We start from the raw sequence: 27,725 nt of genomic DNA, 5'->3' as shown, positions 1-27,725 counted from the left end.
TGCTAACTATGGCTGTATTTATTTGATCAGAAAAGTACAGTAAAAAGTAATATTGTAAATACGCATTGTAGCTTAATAGAAATTAAATATAAAAAGCACTGTTTTCTGCTGTAATATGTTGTGAAAAAGTAATTTATTCAGGATCACAGAATTTTTTCTGTGCATCATTATCACAGTCTTCTGTGCGTAAGAAACATTTCTGATTATTATCGAAGAAAACAGTTGGGCTGCTTAATATATTTTGTTTAAACTTATTGCATTAGAATAATTTGTAAAGACTGCCTATAATGCCGAAAAGCAGCTATTTTAAATGATAAAATGATAAAACTATGAAAACTCATAATTTCAAATAGAAGGCAGGGCTTTGGATCTGCGCGATGAAGTACGGATCTGATGGGGAGATGAATGCAATGAGGAAACCGCCTGATTCAAGGTTCTTAGGAGGCATGCTTTTGTTATTCAAAAAGGACCCATTAGTGTTTTAGCACATTGTTAGAGATCCAGGTTAGTTTTTGGAACACTGGATTAGTTCGCTCACAGTATGAACTGTATTAGACTTATTAAGTTAGACGCTGGGTTAAGGTCTGGTCCGGCCGGTTGCTCTTAATGCGGATCAGGGACTCACCCTCTGACTCCCTCCCCTTTTAGGGCGGTCCACAGATGCTGTGCATCTTAAGGCCCAACGCTAGCGCTTCCCTCCTCAGTGAAGAAATGACACCAACCTGATTGTGATGTCGATGTGATCATATGGAACTTCCGCCAGCCAATACGAGTACCCTACTATCTGTAGCGTGATGGAGCCGCTGGCTGGAGGCACGGGGCGCTTGTAGAGCACCGAGAGCAGCTCTTCATCTCATTGGTCTAGCAGAGTGTTTGAATTAATAAGTGGCATTAGATAAATGGCTTTTTAAATGTGGGTCAGGAGTTAAATCATACCTGTCCTTCGTTGAGTAGTCAAATAGATTATTCAGAAGTTTGTGGTAAGACCTCAAACCAGGGCAAATAAACTGTGTTGGGAGACAAATTGCACAAGTTTAACATACACCTTACAATGAAAACTGGAAAGAAAAAGTGATCGGGCTATGAGAAGTAGAGCGTGTCTTGATCAGCGAGTGTCCGCTGCGTGTTTCTGGGTGTATTTTGTGGGTGTTTGAGACCCGAGGATGGCCAAGCAACGGAGAGCTGGAGGTGAGTCTGCCAGAAGTCAAGCGCTTCGACATCCTTCCAGATCGGGTCAGGACGAATGAGAAGTGCTGTGACGGCAACGTGTCCTTCACTCCTGTCCACCAATCGACTACAGTTAATCAGTCATAACAGGTAAAAAGGTCGTAGAGGTTATCTTAGTGACGAACGAGGATTTTCACCTCCTATGTCATAAGGGAAGCAGAAGTAGGCAAGGACTGCAGGGACTCTGTGACAGAACAGAAGAAAACGCCATCAAACTAAAGTTTATGAAAGCTATGCTATTAAAGTGACAATTTTCTGTAACTGTTATTTGATAATTGATTGACATTAATGCCATAGTTGATCTTTGGCAAAACCAACGCTGCTGAGGAAGTAAATGGATGAAATATGTAAAGCGCCTGCCTCATGTTATAGAGGTATCATTTATGTATTTTTAACCTTTTCATGCAATTATTTAAACAGTTTATTTTAAAATACACCAAATCAATAAATGAAAAGTCACTGCGATCCTAGAGTACTCAACCTCATCACTAAAGCCTCAGGAACTGAAACAGGCACCAGATCTGATCAAATAGAAATATACACAGCCAGTCACATCAGTTAATTTCATGCAGAGGATGTGGTTAAAGTCACGGTCAGTCAGCCACGCAGGTAACCAGTCCAGTCTAGCTCAGTTTCACACAGCCAGACCTAAGTCAAACCCATCTCCTCCTCAATCCACCCTGTGCTTTAACTTGTTAGCAGATCACAGCATAACAACTAGTTCTCTGATTCTTCATTCTGAGGAGTGTGTATCTACTCCTGCTGTGTGGTTTTTCTTGTTCAGTCATGTGACAGGAAGAGCCATTCTCAGAAGAGGCAGTTTGTGTTTATTACATCAGTTAGTTCAGGTGTGTGTGTGTGTGCAGATATACACTTTATCTCTTGGCAATTGGACATGAAGTTTGAAAAAGAACTAGTGAACGTTTTTCCAGGGCTTTCTGAGAACAACAAACCATGAGTCAAGCCTGTCATCATAATAAAACTGCCACTAAAATTTCTACCAGCATTACCACACTTGCAAGCGTGGCTAGTGACTGAATGTGTGAATCTTCTCTCTGTAGCTCTTTCAAAGAGCTTAATAAGACTCTCAGTTGGTGCAGCAGGATGTGGTTGACAACCAAATTAGAAGAAGCGCATCTACAGAAAATATTCTTCGCTATGAGTTTGACTACATGTGTAAAACAGACTTATGCTTGTTCATAAAATATTTAAATGAAAAAATATCAAGAATGTGGTGAGAAAGGTTCAAATTTAGATGTTGAATTGCCTGGTCTGTTGTTTCAATATGGCAAATCATACCCATTTGCAATTGATTTTAAATTTTTACTAAAAGAGTTGAGAAACCATTAACAAAATGTATTGTTGAAGATGGTTACGTTGTTCATAATTAATGTGTTTCTCCACATCTCCACGCCCAGCTACTGAAAATGACTAGAACTGGAGGTGATTCAAGGTCAAGAAGAATCCAATGAAGATTAAAAGTAGGTGCTTGATCTGACGTTTTTCTAATTCGGTGAGCATTGAGACTTCAGCAGTTTTGAGGATGCTGTATGACTGAAATGAAGCGTGAGAAGTGTGCAGACTTCTGACATCTCCTGCGGACAAGCCGTCTCAAAACTCTCCGAAATGTTATGTTTTTGCATTTAGGTTTATTCACTGAATTGTGATACGATAAGTCTCGTATCCGAGAACGACAGAGCGAGGAAGAGGAAGTGTTGGCAGACCGCCGTGCTGAGCAAACGGAGAGAAATCGACAGAGACAAATGGAGAGATTCTCATTTTTATCCTGAGCCCAAGTGATGCGCTCGAATGTTGGGGCCCATTCGGGGATGTTCAGGCGTCAGCAGACTGAACCCATTAGATCGTTTCATTAACATGCACCGACGCACACACTTCTGCACACACACATCCTCACATCAAAACAGCCAGTTCCGCTGACTAGCATACAACTTAAGACAGCACTTCCTGATCTCTCTGTGTGTGACCTACATGACGTTTGCATTTATTGACACTAATATTCAATTCTTAACCCTTTAATATCAATAAGAAGTAGAACATTTTGCTCTTTCAGAGATCAAGTCTAGTCTTCAGGTTGAATCCATTTCAGAAATATACTTTAATTAGACCTGGTTATAGTATTTCATATTGCTTGACTCATTTATATGTATGCATGCACATTTTTTGTTTTATAAGCAGTATTATTCTGTCGCTTCAAACTAATGTTTGTTCATTAATAACATATTTAAGCTAAAACCAAGCTTGCTGAAAAACACATAAACACGTTAGAGGAACACTGAATGGGACTTCATTGATTTCATTGTTTCATTACTCTGTTTCTTATGCTCCCATCATCACTACCACATGTTTGCTCTCTCTCTCTCTCTGTCTCTCTCTGCCCTCTCTCTCTGTCTCTCTCTCTGACACTGAAGAGTGATCAACATGGATGTGCTGGAGCTTGGTCTTATTTACACAGACATACCTACACACACACACACACACTCCCTGTTCAGGCAGCTCCTTGACTAATATTTCACTGCAATGAACGCACATTAAATTTTGGTACCAAGTACTTAGCTAAATGGTTCCTCAAGTGTTCAACAGAATGGCTTTTAGTTGTAGATGTCAGTTTTTCTGAAAGCTAGCATAGCCCATTTCGATAATTGCGACTTTATATTCTACTTACACATAGTGTGTCAATTGGTAATTTTGACAATTTCTTATTTTCTACAATAGCTAAAGCCATAGTCTATCATTCTATGGAATTGGGTAAACAAGAAAACGGATCTCTGGGTTTTGTTGTCTCCTTATTAAGTTATGACTTTTCATAAATTACTAAATAATGTTTTTCAATTCAAAAATACTTGTCAAAAGTTTATCTTTGCTTATTACTGTTGCTTGTTGAATATTTCATATAAATCAGTTATTAAACATTACGCGGTTTAGCTACTGGCTTTCTTTGACCATTGAAAAAGCTGGAACTGAAGAATCACACACCCTCTGCACAACGCCTTCTCCTCTGTGTGCTTTTCCTGCCTTTGTAATTTGACCAGCCATTTCAAACGCTTTGGATAAGCCTAAGAACAGGTGTGTATTCTACTTCACCATCACTTTTAATAAAAATAAATTAAATAATTTATAAAAAAAAAAAAATACTATCCTCAAAGTCATCCTTCTCAAATTCTCTTCATGGTACAGACTGGTACTGTTGGCTGCTCATGTTGTTTCCCAGCTTCTGTGAACTCCATGTCATCTATACTCTTTGGGGTTTAGAACGAAGATCTTGCGAAGGCCTGGTGGAGGTGAACTGTCTGAAATGCATTTAAACATCTCTGGATGGCAGTGTCGTCAAGTGCGCTCATTGGTTACCTTTGCTGGGTTCCTTCTCTATGGAAAAGGCGTAGAAGTGAGGTTGTCAGGTTTAAAGGAGAATTAGATGGGCGCATTGCTTCCCACCTTACAATCCTCAACCCAGCCCTCTACTGGATTCAACGGTTGGTGGGTACAACCGGCGCTATGTTCTTGGGATTATACACGCTTCATTTTCCGTTCATCCAGTTTAGGCTGTTTATCTACCCTCTCCGTGTTGCCACGTGTTACAAATTCGCCAGAAGAGAGTGAAATGTTCAAATCTTGAAATAATGTTAATTTGGATCAGTACCTGTATCACAATCTCATCTCAGCTTTGGGTCTATGTAATGTAATTTTCTATTTTTACTGCACTGACTAAGCTTTGATATTCTTTCCTGACAGAGACTCTTGTATTGGCGAAAGTTGTCCATTTTGAGGAACTTCGCCCACTGGACTATTCTTGCACAACAGGTCTAAATCCTAAGTCCTCAAAGAGTTAATGATTAATGAGGATTGTGTACTAGTGAGGCATTTGCTGTTATTGAGAATTACAGAACACTGCCCTTTATGTTTTATTAGTTAAAATGATACTACCGCCATGGAGATTCTCAGTGTTTGGTTTTAGTTGGGCTCTGACCCTTGGACTCGTGGTAACACTCAATGTCCTGTTGAGAAGCAGAGAGATTAGGCTGACAGTGAACTTTGTTTCTATATGATGAGTTAACTATCAAGTACTGACCAACGTCCAAATCTTTGTTTTTATATTTTTATTTGTATATTCTAGGTTTTCAATAACCAACTAACGTGAAATTACAATATGCGGAGTGTAGTTCAAAAGTTATAGTGAATGAATTTAATTCTATGCAATGCACATAAATATTTGAACTCAAGTACTATTTATACACACAGACATCACAGTTAAATATACTAATTCTAAATATGGTGACAGTAAAAAATAAACAAATAAATAAATTATTATTGTCACTAATTGTCAAGGGATCATGTTCATGTCTAAAGGCATGGGTAATGTAACTTATTGTTTCTGCAATAGTTGAATGTCAGTTAATAAACCAAAGAGAAACCTTCATGATGTCTATTCAAAAGCAAAGTGTGTAAGCCTGTCTGCCTCTCTGTTTTTAATTTAGTAATTTGTTTGTTGTGAAGCAATTGTTTAAAAGCAAGACACTCTGGGCTACTAAAAGGCAAGAGCTCAAATCTAATGCAAAATTGATCTCCATGATGGTGACATAATTTTAACCAGTAAACATCAACATCCATCCTCTGTACTCCCCACAACAACAGGTGTCTATCACTAATGCACAAACATCATTTAATTAGTATCTAATAATCTAATTAACTTAACTCTTTGAGGACTTGGGATTCACTCAAGACTTGTTTCCAGTCTTGAAAGGAATGACTTGGTTCCTCTGGTGAAATCAGCTGGAGTTCATGGCTGGAATAAACATACTTCTGTTCCTGGACTTTTACTTCTCTGCCTGTAATATATCTGCTTGTTTTACACTCTTGGTCAATAAGTTCTTCTAGAAATGAACCCTTTTGAACCATTTGGCTGAAGAGCCGGAAAGCTTCATAGGAGGTTTATTCTTCAATATGACTTGAAAGCTGCCTGTAGTCACCAAACTTGTCCAGGTGTGCATGTGTATTCAGGTTAGAGGATTGGCACACCTTGCTGTTTGCTTGGGGTGGGAGGCCATGAGCCCAGAAAAGACTACAGTTGTTCCCATTTCATGCTACAGGTTCTTTTGTAACTTAAGGAGTTCTGACTGCTTCTCTCGAATTTCATTCTTTCCACATCGATGACGATTCAATTTGCAGTCTTGTGTGTTATCAGAATGTTCAGAAGTCTTTGTTCAGGTAAGAGATGGGTTGCTGAGGAAACAGTACGTAGTTGTTGTCCTGCTTGACGCGTTACTTCGATAAGAGTCCTGTCAAACAACCTACTTAACGTGATCTCTAGGACTCCAGAAGTGATATGGGTGTTGTTTTTAAACCAAACACCCACACCTTTTAACATTGCAGTTTGAAGTTCAAATTCAGCACAAGCAATGATTTTGCTAAAACATCTGTGGTGACATTTATCTTTCAAATTCCTTTAAAAAATCAACAGAGGCTGCCAGTTTGCCAAAGGTCAAATTTCTATACAAACATTTTTAAACTAAACTGGATCATGAACTGTTCAAAATCCCATGTGTCCCCGCTTGGTTTAATTACTGCTCAGATCGCAGCATACTGTCGGACCAGAACCGGCCCAGAGGTGGAAATCCAGGGGACAAAAAGTTCTGCCATATTTTTTGACTCCAGCCAAGGAACTCCAGCAGCTGATTTCAGAGGAGAAATCCAAGTCGCCTTTAAGACACAAACAAGTCCTGAGTCAAATCCCCAGGTCCTTAAAGAGTCAAAGTTAATGACATAATTCATGACACTTTGGTTTTGTTGGGCTCTGAGCCTTTGTGCTAAAAAGTTCTAAAAAAAGAACTAGCTTGGTTGTTCCACAGCAACATTTCAGGTAATGAGAATCAAATCAAAAGTAGTGATTAGCTTATGCTTCCTGTTTATAACTTATGATGAGGAGCAACCTTTGCTTTAAATTTTGTTGATTGTCTTCATTGTTGAGCTTCATATGTTGTTTTACTGTCTGTGTAGGTCACAGGACATTTATCAGTGTTAAAATTCATTCATTGAAAAAATACTGTATGCTGCAGTTTTACAGACTGATTATGCAAACCAAACATATAAAATGAAATAAAGAAAGTTATATTGGATGTACTCAAACCAGTTTGTGATGATTATCACGCTGTTGTGTTGAGTTTACGGCGCTTTTGGACTGAGAATTGTTCATTGTATTTTTGGAAAATGTATCTGGCCATAAATGTTACTGCTGATGCAGTGATTCGAGGGAAATGACTGATTAAACTATTGAAACAATACGCTCAACTGTACCTACAAAGATCAAAAACTATTTAAACATTATCTCTACCAGTCGGTTTCTTGAGCAGCTATATGTTGGCAATAAGTAAAATGAAGTTTGTTTCACTGTATTTTACTGATAAAGTACCAATCACAATGTTTAAACTGATGTGTGTGTGTGTGTGTGTGTGTGTGTGCGCATGTCTAAAAACTCATATAGCATATATAGTCTACGCATCTGTTGCCTTGTTTTTCCACCTTGTTTATCTGTAAACAAATTAAATATATTTCAACAATGTATTCCTTGCATGTATATGCACATTATGGTCACATTCTAATGTGATATAATATGTCTTATTGTCACATCTAGTGTAATACTGTCTGCCTGCACAAAGTGACTCTCTTAATGTGAGGCCTCTAACTCTAATTCTTTAATATATGTAAACCTTATATTTTGGCTGCTACTGTATATATATTATGCTGTTCACTAATAAAAGGGCTGGGTACCCACTACAAGATATTTGGGCTGATTTTAAAGATTTTTTCTCCCTTCCAACAATCCTAGGCAACGCCTCAGTTATCTTGTGTTTTTAAGATTATCTTATCGGATAGGAAGAAAAGATGTGCGTTAAGAGTAATTGAATCTGCTTGAAGAACGCCTGTGGTATCGCTGACGACATCGCAATCGTGATTCAACATGCTGAATATTTACGAATAGAAATCCTGATGTTTGGGAAAACGAAGACACAATACCGCATACCTACTCAAATCTAGGATTTTTTGCTCTGTTTCAGGTTCTCACAGTTTGAAGATCTTATAAGATATTTAATATATTTCAGTGTGTACCTAGCCTAAAAGATCGATAGAACATGCAATTTACCAAAGGTTAAATTTACACAACTGGGTTTCTTTGCAGGTCATTTGAGAAATCTGTATTGATCTGCAGTGAACTCTGTGTCTCCTTTTAAATCTCCTGTTTGATGCACAAACTGCACTTAGCAACTACAGCTTTATTTCTACATTAAACACGTGATAAGAATAACTTGAGAGTTTGATCCCAATCTCAAGTTATTGAGAGCCCGGCTCATTCACCCACCAATGAAAAAAATAAAAAATTTTGGTTTAAATAACACTCTGCTGTTGTTCAATTCTACATCGGTGAAATAAAGCTTCACTAATCTAACTATTAAAAAGGTGTTAGTGATTCCACAGTAGTGCAAAAAGAGCAACTGAGAGAGAGATCAGTTTGACCGGAGGTTGGTGGAGGGGGTGCAGAAACCTAGAGCCTACAGAGACACAGACGGTCAGGATGGACGCCAAGCTGCTGTTTCTGGACTGCTGTTCTTCTCTCTCACCGATCCTCACACTATGTGACCTGGCCAGAGTATTTTCTCAAACATCGTTTGTTCACGGAGTCACTAACGGATCTGTTCTCAAACGCCTGATTTGATCTCCCAGGTACGCTCTGTCAACTCCTGACTTGCTGAGGTGGGTTCCTCAGAGAACGGTTTCTGAGGCTCTGAATTACTCTGGAGGAGACTGAACGTGGAGGATCTTTGTGTACAATTTCTGCACAAAATGTGGAGATACTGTCCAAATCAGACACTGACTGCAGACAGGCAATTTCCAGATCTCATAGATATAAAGGTGACACTGCACATTTTCACCTCGAGTAATTTTTTGGAGCATGACTCACAACTCCTTGTTCAAGCTGTTCTGCCCAGGCTGGACTATTGGTAAATGCTCTCTTTTGCAGTCTTCTCCAGCCAGTTCATCAAACCTTACAATTAATCCAAATGTAATGCAAAAATTGGCTAAAACAATACTCTCTTCCGTTTCATTCGATCCTGTTAACTCCTGCACTCTCTATTTGATCCTATTCCCATTTGAATAATAATATTAAAGTAGCTTATTTCTTTTTCTTATTTTCTTTGTTGTTGTACTTGCACGCTGGTTTTCTTTATGTTATTATACAATTAATAAATAGCAAAACTGCAACCTAGTCTAAACTGAAAAAATGCATTTAAATAGGAAAGTCAAATGGCCTCTCCTGCTTCCTCGGTCAAAATAGAGTATTGCATGTTGTCCTCTTCTTTATTGAACCTGGTCAGTTAGGTTTCAGACTATATGCAGACTACACACACAAACAGAGAGAGATATGTCTTATTGCTGATTGATAGAAGAGTTATATACATAGTTAGAAGATTGCGGAACAGCATCAATGGTTCATGTGTTTTATTTAATGTTCTTGCATTCTTGGTCGGGTCTTTTCTTACCGTTGGTTTCGCTGTTACTTACTGTGAGAACGTAAGAATATTTGACAAAGAGCCAACGTATTTGAATTTCCTGACTTCTGTATGATTGAGAATTAGATTTGCTGCTTTACCACTTTGAAAGACTGATACACATGCACTGATGAACTCCACACACACAAGCATTTGTTTGCATGCTGGCTATATACTGTACAAAAATTTCTACTACATCATTTCTAGTTACATTGAAATCTGTCAAAAATATGTTTCTTTGTTGTGTTACATGATCTACAGAATTCTTACAAGCTTGCTATTTGCCTGTAGAAAGGCGTACACGTTAAATTCATGTTCACAGAAGATCTGCTGTGCACGTTGAATGTGATGGAAAGGGTGTATTTCTTTAAATACCTTTCTGGTTTTGTAAGAACTATATTTAAAATGGAAGCACTAATCCTGAGATATTAAAGTGCCAAAGGCTGTCCAAGATTAGCCAATACTACGCTGATTCAGAACATGGCAAGCAGACCACTGCAGAGTATACACTACATATTTCTAGAAATCGCTCTCTGTAATTCTCACTTCACGCTACTGATAAATGCACTCTCAACATTTGTTTAAAGGACAGCTATATTCTTTTTGTTATTCTGTACATGTAGAAGGGCTTTGGTTGTAGTAACTCACTTGGCAAAGGGGCATGTACAAACGGTGGAGAACTCAACAGACAGGGTATTTGGCGCCAGAGACTTAATTGGGAGAATTGAAACTGCTGACAAACACAAGTGGGGACTCAATTAACTAATAATCTCTAACTAGGACAGGAATCACCAAATAAGGCCAAAGGAAGACAACAGAAAATACAACACGATGACAGCATCTGTCTTTTGGTTGTATTACAAGATCTTACTCTAGTGTCTTATGAACTACCGTTTGTGTATTTGCCTGTAAAGGCATTTTGCCTAGATATTTTCTATCTCATCTCTATCTCTCTTAATCAATAGCTTAAAACAAGCCCAAAAACTAACTGTACTACTCTGTATACTTTCATTTTCTTGACTTTGATTGTTTCCACATTGTTCCTCCCTTTGTAAGATCTCTCAAGATCAGAACTTATTCTCTGATGATCCTGAGAAGCAGTATGTGTATCTACAAGCCTGGGGCTTTCATCCGACACTAGAAGGTGAAGATGGAGAAAGTGGTCATGCTCTCATTCCAGTCCTGATATATATTTGTACAAACAGACAAGCCCATCTTACACACCTTCTAGCATGTGTAATGACTAATTGATAAAATGAATGTGAAATATATTGCATTATTGACAGTGGGAACTTTAACTGTTACATTATAACTGAAATATAAATTTCAGTTTGACTCTTTGCAGTTCAGTACAGGATTTTCTTCGACACTCCGACATGAAACTACAGTGAGTCAATCACCGTGGAAATCATGTATATAATTTCTGTGTGTGTGTTTTGCCTGAACGAAACAATGATAGGGACAGAGATTGCCTAAACCACATTTACATACCTATGTTATAATACATTAATTAATTTATATTTTCTGCTGTAATTAACATCTAACAACCTGAGCTTTCAGTATTAAAGCTGGATTTGTGTTTGAAGAATCCCCAAAACATCAGTTATATCAGAGAAGATATTTCAGTCAAAGGAATCAAGTCCAAAAATACGCTATTCCTGAAATGGCCAGTGTGTAAAAAACACCGCCAGAATGGAGAAAGCCTTAGCTTGGAGTGAATTTTTAATTACCTGTATTGATTCTTTCAATTAAGATTTCAATTACATCTAGTAATTTATAACACTTGCTCGCAGTCATGAACTGCATTATTATTATTATTATTATAATATCAGGTTTCTGTTGTGCAACTATAACCTTTAGTGTGATTTTCATGTATACAAAAAAATAACAACGGGTAATTTTCACTTGCACTTTCAATGCTTCATTGGCAGGGTCCTGTCTATAATCCATATCCTGAGCTCTTATTATGCAAACATGGCCATAACACAGACAGAGTAAGTAAATAAAAGTAAACGTGGTATGAGATATGAGTGTTCCCACGTAAGCTGGCTCTTCGCTTGCGTACCATCTAGAGGGTTTGACAAGAGACGAACCAAGAACATGAGCAATGAATCCAAACGAGAAAGAATAGGTTAATCTGAAGCATTAATGGGTAATGACTAACACAAGGAGTGTCCAGACAAGGAACTAAACTAGATTTTAGAACTTAACTAAAGGAAACACGGAAGGGCTGTATACATACTATAGCTATTAGGAGAGTTAAATTACATAAGAATACTCAATTGGAAATTTTCTTGCTTTTCATAATAAGCGTAGGCTGGCGTTGTAACTACCAATATAAGTTTTATAAATGCACACAGCCTGCAATATGGCTATGATTTTCACAGTCACTGGGCCATCACTCGAGTAGGCAATTAAAAAGGTTAAATGACAAATTTTAACTGAGTTTTAAGTGTGTATCTGGCTAGTGTTTCAGCCTGATCTGGAAGTGGTCACACGGTTCTCAAATGTTCGTAAGAAATTTAGTGCAGATTTTGAGGTCAAAGAATATGGTGAGAGCTGAGTTTACAAACTGTTGTTGCATAAGAACATGATAAGTCAAAGAATGTAAATGTTTATTTATTTGTGCTGCCTGGTTTGGTTTTAGTACTTCCAACATTTGAAGTGCGATTAAAACTCCAGTAAGTCATTCTTCTATGTGCGTGATGAGAGTCTGACAGTCGATACTGAAGCCAAGTAAGTAGTCAATATACAAAATATTCAATATCTATTACATTTAGTATGTGAAAACACTGATTTGACTGCATCCATTTAACATAACTGTACAGGTCAGATTAAAGCAAATGGTGGAAAGTTCCTTCTCGCTTTCCTCTAAAATGTCCATGGGCTTTTTTCATATGACGGCGGACCTGTGTCAGTGACAGCCATCATCACCATTCAGTTTTTACAGCAGAATTTAAATGTTTTTATAGGTATCTGTTTGGACAGAAGGTGGCTGGAACATACTGTGTGTTTGTGCAGGGATGGACGGTGAGAAGAAAACACATTCCTACTTCTCTGCAAAGAGTTGAGGTGAGCGATGTCTGACCATTTCTTCTCACCATATAGAGTGGAAAATTTAAACACAATAGCTTTTCTACTACATATTGTAGACTGATATTTCTGCTTTTTCTTTGGATATGAATAGATTGAGAATGGAGAAGGCGCTGCAGAACTGACCGATGAGATGATTAAAAGACCTTTCAAGCATTAACCAGCTGGTTGGACGGTCGATCTATGTTTCTGTCACTTTTAACAGAAAGTGGTAAGATACTCGTGACATCTGTATGCACATGTTTACACGCATGTGTGTGATCGTATCTGAGAAGATCATCGCTTTGTGTTTCAGGAAGTGAAATGGTGGAAAGCAGAAAGGAGAGGCATTCAGATTGTGACGCCCCGGTGTACACCATCCACTTCAAAAAAACACCACACTTCTTCAAACCTGGGATGCCGGATCGACGCTTAATCGTTAGCCAAAGTTACTCATTATACTTCATAGATTTTAAAACATGCATGCACTTCAAGGTCCTGGAAAGCAGTGATGCATGATGCATCAGTGACTTTCAAGGACTTTTCAAGCAATGTTTTGTTTTGGTTTTCACATTACAATTCAATATCTTTTGAATTCTAATAAATGTAAACTAATAAAAGGTAAACAATAAAGAGATGGCCGCAAGCGATGCAGTAGTGGTAACTAACTTTGTCAAGAATACTATGACAAAGTTATCGCTTTCCTTATTTAGAGGATTTTTCTAATGAATATATGACATGAAGAGTAAAAGTTTCATGTCATACACTCTGAAAGTTATTAGCTTTATCATACATAGACACTAGGAGGTGTACACTTAGCTCATAGGATGAGACAAAATACAGATACTTGTAGCTCCTAGAACGAGACAGTATTGTAATACTGCTTAATTCATTCAATTCATGTATTTATTTTTGGTCTGGAGTTTAATAAAAAGTGTATGTGACAAATCCTGACCAAACACCAGCTGATAATGGAGTGATGAGGATCAGTCCTGGAGGGCACAGTCAAACAAAATCTAATGGCATTTAGTAAGGTTACCATCAACACTCAGAAAGATTTTTCATTGCAGATCACGTAGTAAGACTTACGATTTCAACTCCACTAATGTTTATCCGGTTTCTAGAATGAAATAAAATCAGTTGCCAGATGTTTAATGAGCAATGCAGCATTTTATACTTAGGCTCATCAGAAAACAATGTTTATTTTGCAGGCAAAAGACCAAAGCTAGAGGTTTAGCGGCGATGAACAGCGGCAGGCAGTAAAGAATATGACGGCTATGCCTATGAGCCCAAAGATGACTCCGACAACTATCTGCACATCGGCATTGATGCTTCACGAGCTTCAGATCGGTGATCAACTGAAAGTCTTTTCTGAACACTGGACAAAGTCCATGGATTCAGGAGATCAAAGACTTCACATACATGGTAAAGATTATGATTACTTTTGTTAAGCTACACTATAACAGCAGCTTGTGTTTGAAACTATATGCATGCTTTAACTCATCTGTTCTCTTTCAGATCTTGAATAAAGGTCAGATTGTAAAAGCAGACAAGTTTACTGAGAACAGGACAATCTCTAGTGGCTGTGCCTGCTTGACTGTAACCAGCAAAGACATGATACCGCCCTTCCGCTTTGTGGCGACATCATGTAGGCTCGCCTGAAGTGGTGTCTGATTCAGTCTGGGTGGATGTGAAGGACACGGCATGGGAACAGGTGGGTCAAACATCACGTGAGAAATAGATGACATGCCAAACTAGGTATGACTTCTACTTCCTCTTATTTTAATAAATAGCTCAAGGTTGAGGTGAAGGATAAAAAAGGAATACCTAATGGACTTTTAGGAGACGCAGGTTGAGCTGCAGATCACTGGAGATCCTGGAGCTAAAAGTTGGTCTGGTGGTGGTTGACAAGGCTGTGCATGTCTCCAACAAGAACAGACTCACCCAGACAAAGGTGAAGATTATTCATAGTAAAAATCTTCAATTTATGAGATTTTCTCTGGGCATTAAATGCATGCAACTGATGTTCTTTAGATCTGGGACGTCATAGAGCAGTGCGACACCGGGCTGTACAGCAGGAGGAGAGGAAGGAAGGACAGTATGGGGTTTCTACCGATGCAGGTCTGATGTTTGAGTCCAGCACTGCAGAGGCACCGATACAGAAAAGGTTTTTTCTATCTTCAGCTGATAAATTATATATAATTCTATATAATATATAAGTGTTATTGTTAGGAGTGGATTGGTGATATATCGCCTTTTTCCTGTTTGTACTATAAAACCAGTGTGTTCACAATTAAGAGTAAAAATTGAATGAATTGTCCTCTCTAGAGCTTCATTGCAGCGCCCTCCAAAGAGAAAACGGTGAGCTGAGAGTCTCCCGCAGATCACTAGTACAACCAGAGAGAAGCTGGACTCAATTTTACTCATACCAATCAAATCATTTATGAATGTATTTTTTTAGCTGCAAGTAAAATCCAGTATCTCTTTTTAGGTAATTTTTGGGGTTTAGAGCTTTAGAAATTCTCACCATGCTCTTTCTACTTCCTCATTGTCTTCTCAGCCAGTCAATACTCTGGTGATCTAAAGCATTGCTGCATTGATGGAATGAAAAGTAATAAACTCGGCTACACCTGTGAGCGAAGAGCCAGTTACATTGTCGATGGAGGAACAGTGTACGAGGCCTTCATGCACTGCTGCAATGAGATACAAAAAAGCATGATCACCGAGACGAAGAGGAGGAGCTGGTTCTGGCTCACAGCAAATATATATATATATATAAAATTATAATGAACAGTAGAAAAGTAGGCATGGGAGCTGCTTTTTATGTCCATTCTGTCCATTATGGGCCAGTTTTTTGGCTATGAAAGATTTGTTTTCTCACTGATTTAGTTTTTTTTCTATTTTACAACAGGCTATGATGATGAAATATATTATACAGACTCTGAAGATTATCGTGGTCACGCACAAATTTCCTGAGAGTTGGCTTTGGGAGGAGATTAATCCATGTAAAAGAATGCAGAGCAAGAGGCTTTTAAACATGAGTTAAGTTTCAATAGCTGACTTCAGACTCAGTTATTGTATGCAGTAGAAATTAATTTAAACAGGAGTGAAAAAGCCTGTTAACCGAAACGTGACTGAAACATTTGAAATTAAATAATGTATAATTGAAATAAAAAGAACAATAAAAATATACCAATTATTTAATTGGTTGAACTAAGACACATATGAGATGATTAGGTGATTTGAATACTTAAACAAATAACGTGAAAAAATATGCTCACCTTTGGTTTGATCAAATTAATTTGTCAAATTGAAAATACTTAATAATCTATTTATATTATTTCACGAGTTCTCACTTACATATAATTAATCATAGTAACGGTAAAAGTAAGCGTGTTTGGCGTGTTGTCAGGAGAGAGGGCTCGGGAACTCGTCAGACTACAGAGTCCAGAGTTTTTTCCTCTTATCCGTGAAAGCGGACAGGACTCGGGTGTCCGACCCGGTCCCCTGAGTGCCCCCACCCCCTGTGCTCCTCCCGAAATTTGTTTATAGGTAAACATCATATCTTAACTGAGTTTGTGTTAAATGATTACTCAAAATGTTTTTTTTTTGTTGTTTACAGTAACGATACTGTTATAGAAAAACGATCTACCTGAAAGACTCTATCACGACCTGGCAGGTCTTGGCTGTCAGTTTGTCACCATCCCATGGTAAGTTGAATTTGCAAACCCACAATTTATGATATTTTATGAAGTCATCGCCATCGCTGGGCCGCCATCATCATCATCATCATCATCCAGGAGCTGCTACTTTAAGAACTTCTATTGTTGTCTGTGTCTCAAAGGCATCTGTGTGGCAGAACCTGAGGAGATGGTCGTTTTTAAGGCTTTTTTCATTGACCTCAAGATTCCTTACTCAGCCGTGCGCGGTGAACAACTGGAAATCAAGGCCATTATTCACAACTACACCCCAAAGGATCTGGAAAAGGTAGGTCTGATTTGATATGAAAAGTTCATTCAGGAATTTTATTCAACATTAAAACCATCATAGTATCCATTTCCGCTTCAAACCAAAAAGATTTGTTAATGACAACATATGGATTCTGACTGTGACTAAAACTGATGAGAAGTACACCCTGTCCAGTGCTAAAACGTAAATATCCTCAATCATCGTGATTTTATATTTAAATCAAGGTGAATATATTTAAACCAGGTGCGTGTGGAGTTCATGGAGACCAAAGATGTTTGCAGCTCTGCCTGGAAGAAAGGAAAATACAGAATGATAGTACCGACAATTAAGAAAGGCTCCAGCGTAGCTGTTTCATATGTGATTATTCCCATGATGCTGGGAGATCATGATATTGGTGAAAGCTTCAATACTTGAGTTTGAAGATATGTGAGAAAGACGCTGAAAGTGGTGGCACAGCCTGATGAGAATAAAACATCTAACTTTTAAAATGTGTTTCATTTGATTTGTTTATACGTTAAAGTAACGATCACTAAAAATGTCATTCTCTATAGATGAACTAGAGCACCATGGGTAGTTAACGCTCTTTCTCTTTCAGTCTGAGGGCGTACTGACTCCATTACATAGACAAAATATGGATCTCAAACCCATTAAGGATGGTGAGATTTACCTTGAACCACATGATTGGTTACAGCATTACACACATTATACATACATTGCCTGCGAATATCATTAGCATCTTTCAAAACTGTACAAAATGTGATCGGCACATGACTTCCTCCATTTTCGCATGTCAACTGGAACAGATGAAAAACCTTTACTTCTTAGAGCCAGAATACCAGATGATCAGGTTCCAGGCACATCTGCTAAAACATACATTTCAATAACTGGTAAGAAAAAAACATCTTTGTTTCTTTAAAATTGTATACATGTTTTGTTTGACGATCAGAATCAGAAAGCGCTTCATTGCCAAGTATGTTAGCATATACAAGGAATTTGTTTTAGATTCTCTGCTTGTATTCGCGTGAACTGTTGTATTACTGTATCCTCAACACAGTATAGCGTAATGCTCTGTAACGCTCCCTGATGTTAACAAACGAACGCGAACACATTCACTTGAAATGACAGTTTGCATATCAAGCATGTGAATGCTCATTTTGTTCAATAACATCAAAAATAAACAATGTTCAATTGAATTTGAACCTTTACACTTTGTCTCTTTAACCACTTTCCAGAGTATATACGTTCTCTGTCCAAGCATAACCTTAATAAATCATGACGCTTTGTTTCTTTATGTCGCATTTTACAAGTCTTTGGTTTCGTTAGCGAACGTAACACCTTGTTTGAGTTGTTAGTAACGATAAAGCACTGTGGTAGACAACATACTTAAGATGGCGGACTCCAGCGAGTCTAAACATCGAAATCATAAAATGAATGCTTTTTTCACAACATATTGTCACTCCAGCGCACGATACCAATCTTTGTTCTATATTAAACCTACAACTGCACGTGTTTTAAACAATTTCAAAGCATTTAAACTCAACTATAAAGCGTATTTTTCTGTGTGTGTGCACAGAACGTAGCATGCAAGCTCTGAATTATGTTCTTACAGCTTGTGGCTTGCACTTGAAAGTTTAAAATTGGTTGAATAATCAAATTGGAACGGTCTATTTACAACATTATTCACATGTAAATACATACTAAATTATAAAGCCGTCTTGGTGAGTGTTCTCGATGTGTATCATTACGAATGAGTCCTTGGAAAAATACTAGTCACACAATACTCTTTTTTTTAATCCTCTAGGTGAAGAGATCTCTCAGACAGTGAGAAGTCCATCAATGGAGATTTCATGGGTGAATTTATTTTCCAACCCTATGGTTGTGGAGAGCAAAACATGTACCTCATGACTCTTCCTCTCATTGCCACTCATTATCTGGACCACACAAATCAGTGGGATGCTGTTGGTGTGGAGCGCCGCTAATGAAGCCGTCCAACTATATCGACATAGGTCAGCAAAGAACAGAACTAAAAAGTGACAGAACCCAGATGATCTCTAATACCTGGACTCTGAAATAGACATTGAAATGACATTTTTCTATAAAATCTGAAATACATAAATGGTTAGTAAAGTTAATAATATTTCTTTATTAAGGTTATCAAAGGCAACTAAACTACCATAGCGAAAATGGATCTTTTCGCTGTCTATAAAGAAATGCCAGGCAGCACATGGTAAATGGCATTTTCAATATTATTGTGATTAAATGTAGCAAAGTATTAATTGTTATTAATTCACTTTTTTTTTATCTCTGTCTGTTAAAAGGTTGACAGCATATGTAGCTAAAGTCTTCTCCATGGCCAGGGATCTCATTTCTTTAGAAGATCATGTGATCTGCAGCGCTCTCAAGTGGCTGGTTCTCCACAAACAACAGCCAGACGGCTCCTTTATAGAACATGCTCCTGTATTTTCAAGAGGGATGGTGGTAAGCTGAATGCTACTATGACAAACTGTATTTAAATTCATCTTTGGAGGATAAATCGCAGTGACCAGTGACAGTCAATGTGTAAAATGGTAATGTTTTTTTCACAATTTGTAAGTAACGTCATGGGACAGATGATTTAAGTCAAGGGGAACTGCCGGTTTTAATCATACCTTTGAATTATTTGGAGGGTATCAGATTTGATACTTTCATAATAAACAATGTTTCACTGAGAGGAACACTAAATATCGAATAACACGAATAATAAATATTATCATATATTATAGAAACTTAATGGTTTAAATTATGGTTTAATTACTGAATATCTTCCTGGCCCATTTATATACTTTTGAACTAGGTCGGTGGCGTGTAGTAAGAGCCGATCTCTGACTCGTGTAACTCTTTTTCAGCTTTGTTGTGCGTCGTTTGTCGTGCAGTGTACGGGGCAAACGGGAAGCCCTGGAATTACAAATATGTCATATGTAACCCATAATCAAGATCATAAGTCATGCTGATGATAAAAACACACGTTTTTGTAATTTGTCTTTGTTCCAGGGTGGCGTGGAGGGCAATGATGCCGAATCCTCTCTGACAGCTTTTGTCTTGATTGCCATGCAAGACAGCAGAGAGATCTGCACTGATGCAGTTGTTGTAAGTCAACTTCTTCAACGTTCTGCTTGACATTTGAGCTAGAGTTTTGCCAATAAACCACGGATCTAATGTTGTTGGGGCCCAGTAGTTTTTTGGCTTCACACAAGACTGTTAAAATTAATGCCGAAGAGTCTCAACACTGAGAAGAGCAGAGTTAAAGATATGAGATTAGGTGATTAATTAAGTGATGATTGACAATTATTAAAGACACCTGATTTTTTAGAGTTATAACAATCAGCAGAGGTGGAAATCCAGCGGACAAAGAGTGAAGGTCCTTGCCATATTTTAGTTTGAGCCATGAACAGGTGATTTCACCAGAGGAAGAACCAAGTTATTAGGTGCGTTTGAATCGAAGCCACCGATTGGTGTATGACATCAAAGTACCATGAGAGCGTTTGACATCTGATGCTTGATATAATCACTCTTGCAGTACTTTTATGTCGTACACCGATCAGTGGCTGCAGCACTGCTTCTAGTCGAACACACTTACTCTTTTGAAGACACAAGCAAGTCTACAGTCAAGTCCTCAAAGAGTTAAAGTTAATGAAATGACTAATTAAGTGATGACTGAGCATTAGTGATGAACACTTACTGTTAACAATCAGCATCACTGAAGAAAACAGAAGAACTACTGACTTAACTGAATCAGTGTTTGCTTTAGTTTAGTTTGCTTTTTAGTTTTACCGAAGTTCAAAAAAAAATGTTTCTAAGTAAATGTAATATTTTTTTATATTGATTGGAATTAACATTGTACCCAAACTTTAACAGAGTCTGCCTGAAAGTATCAGAAAGGCTGTTTCTTTCTTGGAAGGTAAACTTCCGCGACTGACCAATCCTTACGCTGTTGCGATGACGTCCTATGCCATGGCCAATGAGAACAAACTCAGTAAAGAATTCTTATTGAAACACCCCACCAAAGAAAAAGGTCAGTCACGTCAACATCAAAAATGAGTCGAAATTATAAACTGTATCAAGCTCAATGGTCGGGATCAGAATATGTAGATGTTGATTCATTTACACATCTTTTTCTGTTCCTGTGTTGTTTTTGAAACAGACGGTCTGTCCTGGACTGTCCCTGGAGGACATTATCACTCACTAGAGGCGACGGCGTATGCTGTGCTGGCGCTTGTGAAAGCCAAAGAGTTTGATAAAGCAGGAGAGGCAGTGCACTGGCTGGGCAGACAACAGTCTCACTATGGAGAATATGGCACCACACAGGTGCTGTATCATATACTGTGATAGTAGTTGTTCAAAGCTGAGATCCAGCATTTCTTAGTCTACACTTTCAATAAAACATTTGCTAATGCTTCGTAAAAGGTGTTTTTATGGAAGATTTCATCGCATTTACACCATCAAGGTGTGTTTCTAGCACTTTGATGGCAGTGATTCATTTTACAAAGCGATTGGTTTGGTTTCTTCAGCTTCAGAAAGCTGTGTTTCATTCACCGGTGCGATTACGCTGCAGTCTGAGTCCTGTGTTTGAATGCTTTTCTGTCTTTTCTAGGCGACCATCATGGTGTTCCAGGCCGTGGCAGAGTATCGTAAGCAGGTGAAGAACCAACAAAACTTCAATCTGGACGTGGAGCTGTCCATGGCAGGAAGACAAAACCTGTTAAATGGAATTTCAAAAATGATAATAAACATATTACGCGATCAGACAAGGTGAGGAATTAAATTATTTCAAATGATTCCTACTGTTTGTTCATTTTAGTATGGGACTTCTGTCGTTTCATTTTAATCGCCTACATCAATAGAGTTAAATTAATGAAATCGTTCTGTATTTGTTTATTCTGATGACACTAGTACGTCTGCGTTCACTCAACAGGTGGACATAGGTACGGACTTGACTGTAACCGCTCGAGGAACAGGAACAGCCACTCTCTCAGTGAGTGTTCACGAGCTTTTATACAGTCAACAGTAAGATTAAAGCATGAACATCTGATCTGAGACGTGCTGCTGTGTTCAGGTTCTGACGCTGTACTACGCCAGACCTATTGAGAAAAAGTCAGACTGCACAGCCTTTGATCTGACTGTTACAATGGAGGAAGACTCAGAAAGTAAGATTAAGTTATTTACAGTTTTACCGTTGTTTTGGGGTGTTCATTGTTCAGGGATCGGGTGGGAGGAAAAAACCCTGGCCTTGGGGGTCCACCGAGTTCTGAGTTCTCTCCCTGACAGCACGCCAAGCATGCTTGCTTTTACTATGATTAATTATATGTAAGTGCAAACTCGTGAAATCTATATATCTATACACAGTGCTGTGCAAAAGTTTTAGGTAGATGTGAAAAAAATGCTGTAAACAAAGAATGCTTTCAAAAATGGATTTTTCTAAATGAACAAAATGCCATGAATGAACAAAAGAGAAATCGAAATAAAAGCAATATTTGGTTTGACCACACTAGCAATTCTTCTAGGTACACTTACACTGGTAGGTTGTTCCAAACATCTTGGAGAACTAAGATCCCCAGATCTTCTGTGGATGTAGGCTTTCTCACATCCTTCTGTTTCTTCATGTAATCCCAGACACACTCGATGATGTTCAGATCAAGACTCTGTGGGGGCCATGCCATCACTTCCAGTACTACTACTACTACTTTAGGCTGAACATAGTTCTTAATGGCTTTGGCTGTATGTTTGGGGTCATTGTCCTGCTGCAGAATAAATCTGGGGCCAATCACACGCCTCCCTGATGGTATTGCATGATGGATAAGTATCTGCAACTCCATTTGCAGAAACGCAGCCCCAAACATTCAAGGAACCTCCACCATGCTTCACTGTTGCCTGCAGACACTCAGTATTGTAACGCTCTCCAGCCCGGCGAACAAACTGCCTTCTGCTACAGCTAAATATTTCATTTTGACTCATCAGTCCAGAGCAATGCTGCAAATTTTCTGCACCCCAGCTCCTACGTTTTCCTGCATACTTGAGTCGTTTGGCCTCGTTCCCCGATCATCCAACAGAAATCCTGACTTTGTGCAAGTGTACCTAGAAGAATTGCTGATGGTTTGAAGGCCAAAGGTAGTAACACCAAACATTGATTTGATTGAAATTTTTCTTTTGTCACTTTGCATTTTGTGAATTGATAAAATAAACAATCATTATTTGTATTTCTAATAGCATTTTTTCACACCTTTGCACAGTACACATATATATACATACAATATATGTATATATATATATATATATATATATATAAATAAAAAAATCTCAGCTCACAGGAATTTGAACAATTTTTTCAAAATGTACTGTAATTTTGTTTACAGTGTACAGATAATAAATTACACTAACACTACGGACATGCAAATTGAAATGTCAACTCAGGGTTTAGGAATGTAAAATGTGAAAATATGTTAGCTGTTAATCCTGGAGTAAACTAGCAGGGTGAACGTGAAGCAATATAACCTAGACTTATGTTTAGAATGACCCAGGGTTAACTACTTTAAGTGTGAAAACCCCTATTTAGACCTAACTCTTAATGACATATTATATATTTTGTTTCCCTTTAGCAAAACAGGAGCCATTGCAACTTACAGATTAAGCTTTGGATTTCATGTATGTGACCCAGTATCCTAATAAGTTTAATTTATTTATTTTTGTTGTCGTTGTCAAGACATTGTTATGATGAGTGATTTTCAGGAGTATTTTCAAATAGAACTGCAAATTGCATTTTTATATGTGGACACGTAAGTTGTGACAATCCAAATCTTGCACAGTGACCGCTACTTTTCATTTGCAACCGTATTTTTCATGCCTTAAGAGCTATGAGCCTGACATATTAAAAATAGCGATATTAATTGTACGTTTTCTTTTTCTCTGCGGCGCTCATGCAACCTGCCAAAACTCAAACAGAATGCATAATTCCTTTCGCATTTGAATTTCTAAAGTCTACATTAATGCTGTCAATCGAATTGAGGGGCAGGACATAGACTGTGGAAAAAGATGGGCGACGCGCCTTCATTCACTTCCATTGAATAACGCTGAGGCCGCCATTGTCACGAATAGAGTGCGACCATACTGGCGCTGATTTGGGACAGGAGTCTGCACATTAGTGAGAGAATCGGGTCGATCAAAAACAAGGCCCTGTCCTTTTTTTATTATTAGCTGGACCGGTCAAATTTTAGTCTGCTGATTGTCATATAAGAGCCTTTTAAAGTGAGACTTTCATTTAGTTTGTCTCCGCATCCCATTAGACTACATGGAGAACTACAGTCACGAAATCAGAACTGGTCATCAGAACCTGCCGTGGAAATGCAGCCATCAAAACCCAAAAATATCAAATGAATGTGACATTATTTAAATATGCTGAAAACACTGTAATTGTACAGTTTTTGTGGCCAAGCTCTGTGATAAATGAATCACATGGCGGCAACAGAACAATAAACTCCTCTAAACCTCAGCATCTTTGCTTATTACAAACCAGTCGAAACGTATTCATTGATGGTTAACTGATAATAAAACAGAGGTTTAGATGCTGAAAATAATAAAGTTATAGAGTGTTTTCTTTAGCTTGACCTTGATTCTTGATCTCCATCTTCACAGCTACAAAAAGTGATGCAGCTAATGCCACCATGACTATTCTGGACATTAGCATACCGACTGGATTTTACGTTGATGAAAAAAAAAGATCTTAAAGAGGTACTGTGGTGATAAACTGGTTCAGTGATGATTCACATCTGTATAGAGCAGATGAATCTAGCCTGCATGTGCAGACAAGACCTGAAACTTTTGATCACGCCATGTTCTCTGATATGTGTCATATTATTATTATTATTTCCTTGTACTCAGATGTCTTCAGGAAAGGACAGATACGTTCAGAAATATGAAAATAATAAAGTGCTGTCAGAGCGAGGATCCCTCATCCTGTACCTAAATAAGGTAATGTATGCAAACACAGGCGAGTAGGATCCATGTGCAATTTAACACAATAAGCCAAAGAATAAAGAAAGCAAAACCAACAAAAAGCACCTCCAGGAGCGTGTTTGGAAACCTCTGTATCGACGTCCTCACTGTGATGCTGTGATGTCTGGGAAAAAGAGGACATGCGGTCACCCTATAATTAACTAATAAGACGCATCTGTACACAATAAGAGAATAATGGCAGGAGCCAAAAAACTACAAACTGACTACAAAGACACACCGGATAGGAGGAGACTTAAAAGTTCACACAAAAGCGAGGAAGCAAATGTGACCGTTTACAATGTGCAACATATTTAATATCACACACATTTTGTCTCACTAGGTTTCTCATAAGAGAGAGAAAATGTTGTTTTCCAAATGCACAACAACTCAGATGTGGGTCTGCTACAACCTGCTTCAGTCACGATATATGAATATTACTCACCAGGTGAGCTACTGGAGCACACGCACACACACACACACACACTTTACACACACACACACACACACACACACACACACACACACACACACACACTTTGCACACACACACACACACACACACACACACACACACACACACACACACACACACACACACACACACACACACACACACAGACAGACACACGTTTTAAGGGTGAGCTCCCTACTTCACACAATTCCAAAGGTGCAGTGGGTTAAATAAACTTGGTAAACTAAATAAGCAGACAAATGCAACTACGGACAAGTGAAGACCATTATTGAAATGTACAGAGCTTGCATCAGCTGACTTTTCTCATTAGACATGTTTTATATTTATTGAGATTGTATATCATTACATTTTTATTACAGTATTGTTTTTAAATAATTGACAATAGTTGTGTGTGTGTGTGTGTGTGTGTGTATCAGTATGCACGCTGTACAAAGTTCTATCACCCTGAAAGAACAGATGGTGCGATATTCAGACTCTGTAAAGGAGAAGCGTGCCAGTGTGCAGAAGGTATTGTTCCTTGTAGTTTTAATTTGTAATTTTTAAACAGTTGTTTTATAATTCTTGTTCATTGGTGTGTGTGTGTGTGTGTGTGTGTGTAAACTTTCACTTCTCTAAACACAGAAAACTGCACGTACCAGTTGAAAAACGATGTTGATGAAGAGCTACGTTGGAATACGTCGTGCGAAGCAGGCATGGATTACGGTAAATGCATTCAGTTTTCTCTGCTAATTCTCACAACCATTGCAAGTCAGTGAGCAGTCAGATAATATGATTTTTAATCGAAAAATGATGTTTTTGTGCAAAGGAAAGTCATACAGGACACCATGAGAGCATAAATGATGATAATGTGTCTATTTGAGTGAAATATTCCTTTAACCCTTAAAAGAACACTGCTGGGTGTATATATATATGGATCCAACCTATAGTTAAAGTTAATGAGGTAATGGAGTGATGATGAACATCAGGTGTCTTCAGTAATAGACAATCATCACTTGATTTATGCGTTCAGTGTTCATTTTTAACACTCTGTAGAATGGATCCATGTAGACAGCCAGCACTGCTGTGTGTGAATGCAATAAAAATGTTTGACTTTTGAAACTGATTGGGTGTAATCAGACGAGCCAATAACAATATAACCCCTGTTTGTGACAGTTTACAAAGTCAAAGTGGTGGGATGAATCTGTCACAGGAAATCGACAGCTATGCCATGGAGGTGAAACACGTGCTGAAAGAAGGTGCTTTATTATTCCCTGCATGTTGAAATGCATTTGATGTGTCCTCTCAATAACACGTCTACAAGACAAGTCGTATCAAACTCCGTTCTCTCTTAGGTGAAAGGCACTGATGTGGTCGCTTTGGAAGGTACTGTGAGAAAATTTCTGGCTCTGGTCCTGCTTGCAGAGAAAATTTGAAATTGGTACAAGACAAGTCGTAAAACCTCATCATGGGCAGATTCTTGACCTTAGGTGAAAGGTGGCTATTGCACCGTGAAATAAGCAAAATATCCTTTTGTTCATGTCTTTGTTGTCATAATGCACTTTTAATAACCTAGAATAGAGTCGAGGTTCTTTATTTTCACAGTGCACAAAGTGCACACAAAAATGCTTTGTTAAAGGATTGTTGTTAAAGTGGAAGACATTTGGTCAGTTTTTAATAAACCAAAATATGTTCACTGAACTTAACTGGTTTGAGTTGCAGAAAGTGAATGACTTTACAATTTCACAGATTCGTCCTCATTCAGTTTAGTTGACGCAACTTAATTAAATTTAGAGCAGTTGATGTAAATACAAAACAAATTGGAACCACTGTCCTTAATTACATAATTGAAGTTAATTCAAATAGATTTTTTTTTTGTGTGTAAGGAATGAATTAGCTCAAAGTTAGCTTAGGATTTTATAGGGAGTCATTTAAAATTGGAACCGAATCAAAAAAAAGCTTATTATTAGATGTATTATATAGTTAGTATAACAGAACCTTTTTGCAGGAAGCCATTATAGACCTATAAAAAGAAAATAATTGTGTATTAAATGTATTTTATAGACGCATGCAGTTTTGAAAAACATCTCTTTTTATTAAAGCTGAAAGAATGCCTTGGGTTTTGCTGTTTTGATTTCACTCTTCTCTTCTCTTTTAGTAAGCAGTATGTTTTTGGAGAGCAGACCTGGGTTGAATACTGGCCTACGAGAGAAGAAAGCCAAACTCGAGAACACAGGGAGCGATACATCGGCATATCTGACCTCCAGAACAGGCTTTTCGAGCATGGATGTGCTACATAATTAGATAATGGGTATTTCTTGATTATAAGCAAACAAGCATAATCTCTCTCTGAATCTTCAATAATATTGTTTACGTCAAAAGAATTTTGTTAAATGTCGACTGAATAAAGCTAGTTCATTTTA

General features: G+C 38.0%; 1 pseudogene; it reads left to right on the top strand.

The window, feature by feature from the left end:
- The first annotated feature begins 377 nt into the window (after nt 1-377).
- On the top strand, nt 378-27,725 carry LOC122349218 (annotated as a pseudogene).

Source organism: Puntigrus tetrazona, chromosome 1, assembly GCF_018831695.1.
Source record: "Puntigrus tetrazona isolate hp1 chromosome 1, ASM1883169v1, whole genome shotgun sequence".
NCBI lineage: Eukaryota > Metazoa > Chordata > Actinopteri > Cypriniformes > Cyprinidae > Puntigrus > Puntigrus tetrazona.
This window is presented reverse-complemented; position numbering and strand designations above follow the sequence as displayed.